Source organism: Triticum dicoccoides, chromosome 7A (assembly GCF_002162155.2).
Source record: "Triticum dicoccoides isolate Atlit2015 ecotype Zavitan chromosome 7A, WEW_v2.0, whole genome shotgun sequence".
Taxonomy (NCBI): domain Eukaryota; kingdom Viridiplantae; phylum Streptophyta; class Magnoliopsida; order Poales; family Poaceae; genus Triticum; species Triticum dicoccoides.
Window position 1 is genome coordinate 677644360 of NC_041392.1, and position 14193 is coordinate 677658552.

The 14193-nt window shown below is 45.6% G+C and overlaps 1 pseudogene; it reads left to right on the forward strand.

Annotated features, from left to right (window-relative positions):
- Nucleotides 1-9729: 9729 nt before the first annotated feature.
- Nucleotides 9730-11677, forward strand: LOC119330790 (annotated as a pseudogene).
- The last annotated feature ends 2516 nt before the right edge of the window (nt 11678-14193 follow it).

Genomic DNA, 14193 nt, shown 5'->3' on the forward strand with positions numbered 1-14193 from the left:
CGCAGTTGGATCTGAAATAAAGGTCGAAGCCGATGCGGGTGCGGCCTCCAGGGCACTATTCGGCGGCAGAGCTAGATCATGCTCGTCGTGACAGCGCGGTGCGCTCGGTAGTGGCTCGAATCCATCGAGGATCAAGTCCCCGCGGATGTCAGTCGTGTAGTTTAAACTTCCAGATATGACCTGACGGCCAGGGCATAGCTTTCGATCTGCTCCAGATGGCCAAGTGAAATTGGCCCGTAGTGCGAAGCCGCCGGAGACGAAGATATGTCCGGGGAGGAAGGTCTCACCGTGGACTGCATTACTATTGATGATCGTATGAGCCATCGAGCCTGACGGCGACGACACAGAGGAACTCTCAATGAAAGCACCAATGTCGGTGTCAAAACCGGGGGATCTCGGGTAGGGGGTCCCGAACTGTGCGTCTAGGCAGGATGGTAACAGGAGGCAAGGGACACGAAGTTTTACCCAGGTTCGGGCCCTCTTGATGGAGGTAAAACCCTACGTCCTGCTTGATTAATATTGATGATATGGGTAGTACAAGAGTCGATCTACCACGAGATCAGAGAGGCTAAACCCTAGAAGCTAGCCTATGGTATGATTGTTGTTCTGTATATCGTCCTATGGACTAATACCCTCTGGTTTATATAGACACCGGAGAGGGTTAGGGTTAAACAAAGTCGGTTACAATGGTAGGATATTTGCATATCCGTATCACCAAGCTTGCCTTCCACGCCAAGGAAAGTCCCTTCCGGACACAGGATGAAGTCTTCAATCTTGTATCTTCATAGTCCAGGAGTCCGGCTGAAGGTATAGTCCGGCCATCCGTACACCCCCTAATCCAGGACTCCCTCAGTCACGCACGGGATACGTGGCGAAAAAGGTGGCGCAGAAATCGAAACGCCCTGTCTATCCACTCTGCTTACCATGGCACATTCCGTCTGGCGCGCTCCTACCGAAATTTCGAATCCTGCGAAATCCGGAATCCTCGGCAACTGATCACGCCAAAGATTTCGCATCAAAGATGACACTCGACAGGTGACGTTATAAAAACCAATCGGTAATTTCTGAATCGATCAAGGCGACTGAAACGAAGCCGAAAGTTCCAACACTGGCCTCCATTCAAAGATGAATTCTTGAGAAAGGCAAGAGTCAAGGCAAGATCAACTTCAACCTTCTTTTCACTCGGACCTCAATCCATTCGGGGGCCAATGATGAGTACATAGACCTGGGGTAGGGTAATAGGCCTGACCTATACGTCCTACCTAAGGTCCTTGCCCTAGAAGCAAAGAAGTTCAAGAGTAAACAAGGTGGACCCAATAAAGGCGTTGATTGCAATCCACTCGACCTACCATTCACTCGGAGACTACTTCTTCTTTGAGTCACTCGACTATTCAACCACTCGGCCATGTAAAAGACCACTCAACGTACAAGAAGACCTAAAGCCGTTCTGCATCGCAACGGTCGGGCATTTACTCGTATATTTAATGATCATTTGTAGCACTTTATTACAGACGTTACATGTAATGCTCTCTCTTTATGAACATTGAACCCTTTGTAACAGAGGGGAGCGGGGGTCTTGGCCACTCTATATAAGCCACCCCCCTCCTCTGGGACAAGGGTTCGGACCTCGTGTAACTCACACGCATATAATCCAGTCGACCGCCTCCGGGCTCCGAGACGTAGGGCTGTTACTTCCTCCGAGAAGGGCCTGAACTCGTAAAACTCACGTGTACAACTCCTCCATAGCTAGGATCTTGCCTCTACATTCCTACCCCCCATTCTACTGTCAGACTTAGAACCACGACACCAATGGCTAACACTGAGATGGCCAAAAAATTTGGCATTCCAGTAGATCCAGTAGATGATCAAGATGAGGAAGAGAGGGATGAATCTAATTTGCCTAATGATGCTAACAGAGATGCTTGTGAAGATGTGGATGGACAGTTGATGAAAGATGATGAAGATGATGTAGATGATGCACATGAAGATGAGCTTGTAAGTGTGTATGACAAAGAAAATCATGTTATTGAAGTAGGCAAGTTGTTCCCAAGCATGAAGGAGTTTAGGATGTGTTTCAAGACTTATGCAGTCAAACATGAGTTTGATGCCAAGACTATGTGGACTGACAGAAAGAAATTTTATGCAAGGTGGAGAGGTTTTGATGGAAGCATCAGGCCTTGCAAGTGGTACATATCTGCTAGAACTCAACCTGATGGAAGTACCATTAGGGTTAATCAAATCCCAAATCTACATACTTGTATTACAAGTTCACAGATAGTATCAACCATGACATCACAACTTTGGATTGCAGAAAAGATCACTCCAATTTTAGCCAAGAAACCAAACACTACAACAAAGAAACTTAAAGTGGACTTGGGGAAAAGCAGTACCCCATTAAGGCGAAGTATACCATAGTGTGGAAAGAAAAACAGAGGGCAATGAAAGAATTAGATGGTGATTGGGCAAATACTTTTAGGATGCTTTATAACTTCAAAGCAGAGGTGGAAAAGAGGTCACATGGCAGTGTTGTGGAGATAGATACTGAGGTAACAGAGGATGGTAGAGTTCTTTTCTCCAAGTTCTCTATGGCTTTAAAGCCTTGCATAGATGGCTTGAAAGCAGGGTGTCGTCCATATTTGAGCATAGACTCATCTTTTTTGACAGGCAAATGGAATGGTCAATTGGCGGCATGCAATGCTTTAGATGGACACAACTGGATGCTCCCTCTTGCTATTGGTTTGTTTCAGTCAGAGACAGAGGTTTCATGGACATGGTTCATGATGCAGTTGAAAAGATGCATAGGGCCAGTGTCACCTTTGGTAGTACACACAGATGCATGTAAAGGGCTAGAAAATGCAGTGAAGAATCTTTTTCCCCATTCTGAGCAGAGGGAGTGCTTTGGCCATATGTGGATGAATTTGATCAAAAAATCAGAGGGGAAGAATTTGGGAGAATGTGGTCAGCAGCAAGATATTACACCAAACAAACACATTCATATCAGCTTGATAAGATAAAAGCAGCATGCAGTGAGTTTGGCCCATGGTTGAACACCTATCATTCTCTATTGTGGTACAGGTTAGGATTTAACAGTGCCATCAAGTGTGATCATATCAACAATAACTTGGCAGAAAGTTTTAACAACAAGATAAAGCAGTTAAAGAACTTGCTTGTGCATGACATGGTTGACCAGATCAGGATCATGATCATGCGCATATGGGAATTGAGAAGAAGGATTGCTGATTGTCTACAAGGGGTTAAGCATCCTGCAGTGGTACAACAGGTGGTGAACAGGAGCAGGAATCTTACACATTTGTCTGTTGAAAAATCTTCATTGTGGGGTGCTGAAGTTAGAGATACCAAGACTAGAAGGAGGCATGTTGTTAACACTGAGTTGCATGACTGCACTTGCCTCGAGCGGCAACACACCGGGAAACCTTGTGACCATGCCATACTTTTCTTGGCCTCCCAACCCAAGATAAACATGCACCCATACTTGCATGAATACTACTCAGTGGCAAGATTCAAGGCTGCATATGCAACTCCAATTCCAGCACTTACAGATCAGTCTCAGTGGCCTGAAGTGGAAATTGAATTTTCCATGTGTCCTCCCCTAACAAAATGAAAAGCTGGCAGGCCTAAAGAGAGTGGATTCAAGGCATGGTTTGAGAAAGGTAGGAGTTGTAAAAAGGGGAAGGGGAAGAAGGATGCAAAGCCAAAAAGGTCCCAAAAAGGTAACAAAAATAGATTCAAGTTGTGCCAGGAACTAGGGCACCAAAACGGATCTCCAAAATGTCAATACACTCCTGAAAGGCCAAAGTATGTTTACATTTGTGTTTTTTTAATTTGGTTGTTGTATTTAATTACTAGCCAAATTACAAGCTTTGCTTTCCAGGAGGAAGCGTGGAGGTCAAGCCCTTGTTTTTGAAAATTGATGGGCAATCAAAAAGGAAATATTCAATGGCTGTAGAAAAAGAGAAGTTATGGTGATGAACTAGAGTCGGATGATGCTGCGGTGCAAAATGAGCAAGAGTTGGATGATGTTGTGGTGCAAAATGAGCAAGAGTTGGATGATGTTGTGATGCAAAATGAGGCAGTCTTTGATCTTGTGATGCATCATGACCAACATTTGGATGATGATGTGATGCAGAATGTGGTGCAAACTAAAGCTGTTGTGGCAGATGTTCTGCAAACTGAAACTAAAACTGAAGATGTTCTGCAAACTGAAGTTGTTGCGGCAGATGTGATGCAAACTGAGCCTATATTGCAAGTTGTATTACCAATTGAAGCTACTGGAGTTGTTGTGCAAACTGAGCCTCATGTAGATGTTGTGGTGCCAACTCCAGCTGTCCTAGCAAGTCCAGTTATGAAAATCAAGCGTTTGAGTGAACTAGGTGTCGTACGATCAAAAAGTGGTAAGTAGAAGAAGAAATCGAGTGCTAAGAAGAAGTGAAACTTCATTTGTCAAACTTGTGTATGGTGATGTGTGTTGTGTAATGCTGTTTAAATTCTGGCCGAATTTCAAATTTGACCCAAGATTCAAGTTTGACCCAAAATTAAAATTTGTTTAGTATGTGGTATTGATGGCACAATGCTTTAGTATTAGTCATATGCATGTTAAGCGATCAATCCGAGCACTTATTGTTGATGTGAAGAGCTTGCCTCAATGAGCTCCGAAGCTAGGCTAAACACCCCATTCCTAAGCAAAAAAATTCGACCTTTTATAAATGGGCCAAAAATCTAAAATTGACATCTAGTGTGCAAATATAGGGTCCATGTCAAATATAGGATCATTTGGATAAACTATGACAAGCTTAGCCCTAAACCCTAGCTAGCTTGAATCACATGCAACCTCGTTCATGATAGCTATGTTGTGTGAAGGGTTTTTCATGAAAATACCCATAGACTAAGTTTCTTATTTTTCCCAGCAACTCACTCACGTAATATGATGATGGGTGAAAGTTTCATATTTTTATGATTTTTTTGAATTAGTTATGCTCAACCCTAGCTTGAATCCCATGCAACCTCGTTCATGATAGCTATGTTTTGTGAAGGGTTTTCCATGAAAATACCCATAGACCAAGTTTCTTATTTTTTCCAGCAACTCACTCACATAATTTGATGATGGGTGAAAATTTCATATTTTTATGATTTTTTTTGAATTAGTTATGCTCAACCCTAGCCATCAAAACCCTCTCAAAACCACTCATAACCCCATCTGAAACCCCGCATCCTTCCGAGCCGCTAGATCTCTGTTAGTGAACGGTCTGGATCAGGCGCTAAGGCCACGTCACTGATCTGTGTGATGTTATGTGATTGGCTGCATTCGACAACGTTGGATACCCCCCCCCCTCTTCTCTGGATCACTGGATCACTGCGTGTTCAACGGTGTGGATCAGCATGCAGTGCCACGTCAGCGATCCACGGGCTATGCTCTGATTTGCTGTAGTGGTTTTTAAAGGATGCAGTGCCATGTAGTAGTCGCTACCCTTGTTTTTTACGTTGCGTGGGCTAGCCGTTGGGCTCTGGTAAAAGAAGCCCACACATTAGACCTTTGGACCGAACGTTGCCACCTCTAGCCAGGCCCTAGCCAGCAGGCTACATTGCCATGCATGCATGGCGGGCTGGCGGCACATGCACAGAAAACGGGGCAGGCATGTCCCCTTGACCCACGACGGCACAAACGCGTGCGGGATGTCGCAGCATGGCAATTGATGCACGAGATAGAAGAATGGGCTGGCGTGACCCCTTGACCCACGACCAATGGCACAAATGCGTCGCATCCTGGCTATTGATCCAGCATTTGATGGCAGCCTTGGTTTCCCGCGCTTGTGTACACACCTCGATGGGGTGCCACCAAACGCCGCCCGCTCATTAATTCCACCTGGTGAAAAACACGTCGCACTTGGGCTATTTAAGCCACACCTATCGTCTTCCTCTCCCTCCTCATCCATACCCCCTACCCCATCCTCTCCCATCTGCCCTCCTTCTTCCTTCTTCTCCACAAACCAAACCCGATCAAGCCACCATGCAGTTCACCGGGCTACCTACCGTGTGCCGCCCACCTTCCCCGAGAGGCTCTACCCTGTCGGAGTCCGGGTGGAGAACACCCTACGGGTGTGGGCGATCTCGAGGTGGAGGGGGCAAGAGGGCTGACCGAGTTCTTCCTCTCCGCCGGCTACCGCCACCTCCTGAGGGGCTCTCCGGTCATGTTTCAAGTCGAAGAGGTCAGTAACAATGGCTATGCTATCGGGCTCATCATTAGGTTCACCAACCCCTTCGATGCCTACTACCTCCTCGGCCGTGTTTTCTGGTGTGGATGCGAGTTCATTGCATTCACTATGTACAACATCTTCACCGACTTCGACAGCGCCTTCCCCGCTGATGAGCGCATGCACACGCTCCCGTACCCCACCGACAACGACGAGTGAAGGAGTTGGCCATGGAGGAGTTGTCCTTGGAGCCCTACAGCAAGCAAGCAAGCCGGGGGTGTTTTATCTTATCTAGGGTGTCGTTTTATTATTGTCGTGTTGGGTTGAACTATGAACTATCTATATAAGTTGTAATGGTACTATGTATGTCGTTCTTGGGACCCGTTTATCTATCTTTAATGTGGTACTATCTAGCTCATGCAATGCTACAACTTATGCTACTATATTGTGATGTGTTCTATCTATTTTTCTTTCTATCTAGTTGATATATATCGTGGTGTGCTGCACGTGTGCATGCATGTATCTAGGCCCTGGCTAATAGGGTCACCCTAGCTAGTAGGTGTAGGGTGTAAATTTTGTGCAACCATGGACATGCAACTGAAATGCCCAAAAGAAATATTGATGTGCTCCTAAAAATATTGGTTTGAATTTTACCTCTGGCCATTATTTTTAGAGCAAAACATGAACATTTTCTTGGACCTATTTCAAGTGAATTTTAACTTGATCATTTCCAAAAATGTTTTCTGAGGCTTTCACATATCCCCATCAAATTTGGGTGTCATGGAGCCATAGACATGCCTAAAAAGAATCACAAAACAATAGTGGACAAGCAACAAATATGTAAAGAAAAACAAAAAAGTACAATACATACGGCCCAATATTTATTCAACACAAAAATTTGGCTAAAGAAAAAACAAGTAAAGAAGTATATGTTTGTTAAAGGTTTATTTGCCGAAGCAACATTTTATTTTTGAGGTTTTAGTCGAAGCATTTTTTAAACATGGGCGCCTCTATGCTATAAAACTGGGCTGGTGCTCCTATGCGGGTGGGCTTGTCTCAATTTGGGCCTGGTTATTTTCTCACAGCTCAACATCTATTTGGCAGCAAGATTTGTTTTTCTGAATTTGGGGGGTGTGCACTCTATTCACTGAAGAACAAGAACAGAGCATGAACACTGGATATCTCTGCTTTGATTCAGTTACAAGAACTTGGCATGACGCACATACCGCATCCTATTACCAGAATATCATTGGGTCTGAATATCATTACCAAAATTCAGGCTTTGCTTCACATAAATTCAAATTCAGCTAACAAATGATCCCTGACTTACTAAAACTACTAGCTAGACACAATAACTGAAACTAAGGACTCCTTACTCTGAAACTAGCTTGACAAACATACTGAAACTGTAACAATTTCTAGCGATTGATGAACATCAAGTAAAAGAAACTCATAGCAATGACACAGCAATAAAATGCTCCAGCCATCATATTTGCTTGCTGCTTCAAATCGATCAGCTGCTTTAGTTGCTTGCCCGTTTTCTTCAATTCACACTTCACTTCAGCACTGTCCATCATCGGATCGGCTCTGTCCATCAAATGTGAGGCGTGTTCGACACCAAGCTGCCCCCCAAAATTGAAATTGAGCTCTTGTGTTGAAGCCTCCAATTTCAACCTCTCAACGTACTCATCGACCCACTCGAAATGTCCACAATACTTCAGAACCTGAAAAACAGGGTAAACTGGGGTCGACAGCAGCATGAACCCTAGATCAGATCCACCGCCCAAATTCGAAGGAAAAATAAAAAAATCGATCCAGCTGCTTGGTGCGGTACACGGATCTAACCTACCCCGGTTGTGGCTTGCTCAAGAATTTGACGAACTCGCGCCCACGGTTGCCATTTTCCTTCTTCACACAAGTCAAACGCTTCAGAGGCTCCATGCACGGGTAATCGAGGCATCTTGTCAACAACACTGGACCGTAGTGCGGCCATGATTGGCGGGAGGCCGAAGTTGAGCTAGACATCACTCACCGGTGGCGCACTCGCCGGCGGCGCGCTTCGTTGCCGGAGAAGAGGAAGAACAATGTGGGGGGAAAGGGGATAGGGGAAGGCAGGAAATGGGGGGTGGGGTGGCTCAGGCTCATGGATGGCTCAGGTCTGGGCATGCTTATGTGGATAAGTTGTGGGTCATGCACGCATGTGAGTAAGTGGTGGGTCCCACATTCATGTGGATAACTGATGGGTCCCGCGTGTCATAACTCAAACCACTAACCCCTTATGTTTTGCATTTCATGGTTAAACAGGGCCATGTCGCATTGGAGCTATTATTGGCTGCAAAAGGTCGCACCAGAGATATTTTCGTCAACTACGTCGCTCCTCATCCAATTCATCTCAAAGACGTCGCACAGGGGCTGGCCTGTAAGCCCGGTTTTTTTCAACCGGTTTGGATGGAGATCACTGCATAGGATAGGTCCTTAGTGTATCCTCGTCCAGCCAGATGCGGCTTTGAAATTTGTACTCTTTATATTTTGCTTTGCTCCTCTTGTGAGCAGTACTTTGCAGATCAGACTTTGTTATTGTCGGCTTTTTAATAAAGTGGTCGTATGCATCTTTCCGATGCAGAGGCCGGGGGATGACCTCCTTTGTCAAAAAATAGTCTCATGAAAGAGGCAGATCGTGAGGCGATGGAGCGGGGTACGAAGATGCTGAGAGATAGTGGCAACAACATGGTGATGATTTGCGTTGCGGCCACGGACGACTCGGCAGCGAGTTGATCTATGAGCTACAGCATCGCCATCTTCAGTATTACTGCAGGGTTACTTTAGTTTTCTGCCCGTTGTTGCCTTCCTTTTGGTTTAAACTGTTTGTGTCCTCAGCTCCTGCGGGAGCGTTGGGAGTGCTCGTGTGTGGAGCCTGTTCCCTGAACTTTCTGCGTGGTTCTTTTGTGAGACTTGGGTGTCGTCGGGTTTTCGCTCCATAGCAGGTGTTAATTTGGTAGGCGAGTTCCTACTGTGGGTTTTCTGGCAATGCACTGAACTCAGTTTCCCCCTACCATCCCCTTCTGACTTTGGTTCGATGTGTATTTCGGTTATTCAGTTATAATGGAAAGGGGTTATGCCCGGTTGAAAAAAAAATCGTCGAACACTTGAAGGATGGCGGAGGTTTCATGGCTGACCGGCGACGTTGAGCCGATGTCAAAGCTGCTAGCAGTCGGTAGGGCTTCGAGATGGCCGGCTGTCAACGGAGAGGCCTGGAGGAAGAAGATTCGGCTACGGTATATAGATGCGGCCAAAGGAGATCGGTTAGATATATGCTCTAAGGACCAAGCTAGCTAGCTAGCGTTTGCTTAGCTTTAGCGTCCATAACAATTTCTTGTAGGACTCATAGCTACCACGACAAATAACCAAGACAATTCCTAAAACTTACCAGGCTGTACATTAAGGAGTATGTATGGATTTGGAGTCTACCTCTTGTGACTATATATAGATCTTATCTTTTGACGGCGTTCATCCTTCAGCCATGACTATTGCGTGTACAAACCTGACCAATGTTGTGCGCTGGGTGCATCTGCTCAGGATCGATGGCTACAACATCACCAAAGCCATGAGCAGCGACTGCTGGATCAAGTCAAGGTGGAACGTGGGCGGGTACGAGTGGGGAGTCCACGTCCATCCTGAACTGCCGAACGACACCATCGACTATCGACCATGGCTCGCGCTGAGGCTCGCCTTCCTCAGCGAAGGCTGCACTACACCCAACGTGCAAGCGAGCCTTCGCTGCCGTTTGGTGGATCCGAGGGGCACAGCTCAAGATGGCAACGGGGATGAAACCCATCGGGTTTTGCCTTTCCAAACTCATCCCCACGAGAAAATCGTAAACCCGTCCTCGTCCCCATCACCGTGTGCGGGGCTAATTTTCTTCTCGTCCTCTAAACCCATCGGGTTTCGGGGAACCCACGGAAAGCCCACGCTAAAATCAAAATACTTAAACAAACATAGTGGCGACAAAGAATAACACATCAGCAGCAAAACAAGCATATTTCAACAGAATAACTTGAGTAAATTTCAACAAAAAAACAATAGTAGATGGTTTAACAACTATATAAGTTCCAAAATAGAACTTATAGTTCACAAATAACTTTAAACTTGGAATCATCATGGCATCTTTCACATCTCCAAGCCTCCAAACGACCATCTTCAAATCTTCCAATGCCAAATCAAAATGCCAAGTCCTAGGGTAGATCAAAATTTGCTCAAGCTAAAGTCAAACATGAGAAAAAATATGTAGATTAGTATATGAAATTTGCAAGTACCTGTACTTCACCTGCATTCCCTCTTGAATGTCTTGAAGACAACTCCAAAAGCTTTGTCCTTATTCATTGTCAGCATCTATGAGAATCAAATAAGTAGTAATGAACATCTTATGAAACATTGCAGCAAGATAATGATAGACTTTATGATGATATGTAAAGAAAGACACATTTTTATATTTGTTTCTTATCCAATATTGTGAACACATCAAGGCCTCTAAGATTTCGGGGGTAAGATGACTACAGTGGTAAAAAAATAATGTAATTTCATGGGTATTGCCGGGTTTCGGGTTCGGGGACTACCGAAACGGGTGTAAACCCACGAAACATGTCAGGTTGTATAATGTGCCTAGCAACAGCCCCGCGGGGCTGAAAAGATGTCCATCCCCGTCCCCTAATAGGGTAAAAACCCACGGGGACGCGGGTTTCGGGGCCCCATTGCCATCTTGAGGCACAGCCGATCCTTCGGAAGAAAAAAGTATCACGTGCAGGTTCAACAATCGTCCGAAGCGCCAGCTTGGTGTCTCAGGAGATTGCTCGGATCCAGTTTATCTCATGTCGGCACGGGAACTAGAGACGTCATGCTATCTCAAGGACGACTCTTTCACCGTTCAATGCACCGTCACGGTGCTCAAGGACCTGGCCGAAGTGACGATCCGAGACGACTAACCATTGCCCGTCGTGCCGTCCTCGGGCTTGCACCAGCTCCTCGGCGAGCTGCTCCAGAGCGGCAGAGCGGCGGACGTTGAGTTTATCGTGTCCGGTGAGTCCTTGATTGCTCACAAGAACATATTGGCGGCGAGGTCCCCTGTGCTCATGGCCGAGTTCTTTGCGCAAATGAGGGAGGCGAGCTCTCGGGTCGTCGTGATCGAGGGCATGGAGGCGGCGGCGTTCAAGGCCATGCTGCACTTCATCTACACCGACATGGTGCCGGCTGAACTTGACGGGCAGGGCGAGGCGGCGACGTGGATGGTTCAGCATCTACTTGTGGCTGCTGACATGTATGGACTGGACAGGCTCAAGCTAATTTGCGTGAACAAGCTATTCAGTTGCATCACCGCCGACACAGCAGTGCCAATTTTGGTTTTGGCCGATCAACACAACTGTTCCCAACTCAAGGCCAAGTGCGCAGAATTCTTGTTCAACACACTCCCGTGATGCTAGAAGGTGTACAATGAAGCACCATTAATAAGTCAAGCTACCACATGGGGCTAAATCTAGAAGTAACTTATATCCATCTTTTCACTGTCGAATTCTGTCCATCTTCTATTCTTTTTCACAGGATTTTCAACGTGTTTTAAGAGCAATTGGTTGCCTGCGTTTTCCCATTCAGTTTGATGTACCTTGGAAGTGTATTTTTGAGAATAAGTATCTTGGAATTGTGGAACCTTGGTTGGGATCAGGGCCCAGAGGTCATCGATTTATGCAAGCAGGTTGATGCTTGAGTAATATAAGTTTATCTGCAAAAAAAAGGAATTGTGGAACCTTGTGATATTTAAGCATGCTATGTATATGTAGTCTGTACGACTTTGATTGATTGTTATTGTGGCTCATAGCTTTTGGCCATTTTTCTTTTTTGAAAAATCACCGGTAGGGAGAGCGTCCCCAGCTGAATATATTACTGAAAGCGCCAGAGGCGAGGTTACAAGAGAGCGCTAGCGCGCAGGGAAAGATATTGGTGCCAAGACACGGCAGCCACCTTTTTATGAGCTAATCTAAAGGTCCAGAGGGAGAAATCATTTACAAGGTTCAGAAGCGTAGTCCTAGGTGTGTGTTTTTTATTGCGAAAAACGCAAACGTTACTAGAATCCCAAATTTTCCACAAAATAGCGAGCGCAACCAATGGCCAAATGCCTTAGTCGAGCCCAGTCGGTGAACCTATATCTCAAATTCAGCAAGCGGGAGTGGTGCGGCGAGCTGTAGGGCATCCCATACCTGAACTGCAAATGGTCAATGGACGAACAAGTGAGTAAAATCCTCCACCGGTCCATCACATCGAGGGCAAATTGTCTTCTTGAGGAGATTGTTCTTGGTGTTGAGATGATCCTTGAAGAGGAGACAATCAAAAATCTTGACCCTGATGGGAACCTTGAATGACCAAATAAGCTCGGCGAAGGGGTCGATGTCGTTTTCCTCAGTGATGATGGTTTAGGCTTGTCTGGAGGAGAAAGGTGTGCCGTGTAGAAGGAACCTATCATCAGAAGCGTCATTTGGGGCAAAGTCATGCTTACAACACAACCACCAGCTCGTTTGAAGCAACATTGGTAAGGCGATTCCGCAGGTTATCTAGTAATCCATCCCACATGACCAGAGACACTAAAATGGTTGGTTTTATGGTGTGTGAGCAGATGTGTGGGTAAACAATGGTTAGAGGTTTATGAGTGACCAAGTATCAGACCCAAAAAAGTAGTATATAAGGCCATTGTTTGTCAGCGCAAAGGATATATTTTGAAGTGTAGATAGCTGCGAGTTTATCACTTTCCAAAGAAACGAGGGGTTTGAAGGTTTATCTGCGATGGAGTGGGAGTATCTATTATGGTACCAATTTACCCAAGGTAGGTTGTTACCCTGAAGTAGTTTGAAAGAAAACTTCATTAGTAAGCAGTTATTCTAGAGAAGCAAATTTTTATGCCTAGACCACCAAATTATTTAGGTTTGAAAACATTTTTCCAAGCAATAAAACATTGTGCTTCCGAACGTTCCTCCGCGGCCCAAAAAAAGGCTCTACGAATCGCGTCTAGCTTTTTTAAGATCTTCTTTGGGATACAGAAAAACGACATGAAATAAACCACTATTGAGTCTAATACATAAGAGAATAGGGTTAGATGAGCTCCATGAGAGAGTAACCGAGCAACCCATCCAATGAGGGTGTTTTAAAGTGTGTTGGATGATGGGTACGAAAGCTGAAGAAGGTAGACCAATGTAAGGTTGAGGGACGCAAAGAAGACACATCTGAAGATGTGTCTAATTACATAGGCTAGGTTGGGTGAGAGGTGGATGGCGAGAAAAGTTGTTTTGTGTAAGTTGAGAGAGAGAGGCCGATCGTGTTGGCAAAATTATCGAGAATTTGTTTGAGCTGGTTTGCCCCGTTGGAGGTGGCATTTGCCAGGATGAGTGTCATCCGCGTATTGTAGGACGACCTGGGTGGGGGGGTACAATTTGGTTCTAAAGGGTGGTGAAGAAGGCCATTATTGTGAGATAGTAAGATTCAGACATTGCAGGATGTCGCCAAAAATGATGAAAATGTGTGTGTGGGGGGGAGGGGGGGGAGCGGGTTGACCCATTGAACCCATTTCAGGGGGACACCCCTGTCAGTGAGAAGCTGCAAAATGGGGAGGGGAAGCGATTGAATCAAAAGCCTTGCGGAAATCCAATTTAAAGATCATGACGGGCGCTTTTCTCGTGTGGCAGCAGTTAAGCAAGTCAGCTGCATAGATGAAGTTCTCAGCAATTGATCTACCATTAGTGAATCATGTTTGGTCATCATGGATGAGCGGTGGGATAAGAGGCTTTAGGAGCTTTGCAATGGCTTTTGGAGGGCAATTTTGAAAGGAAATTGGTGGAAAGTCATTTCTAGTTCTGGCAAGGGTGTCCTTGGAGAGCAGAATCATGGATGCTCTGTTGAGATGTTCAACACCTATGGTCTGTTTAGGGATAATAACATCTTTAGCAGT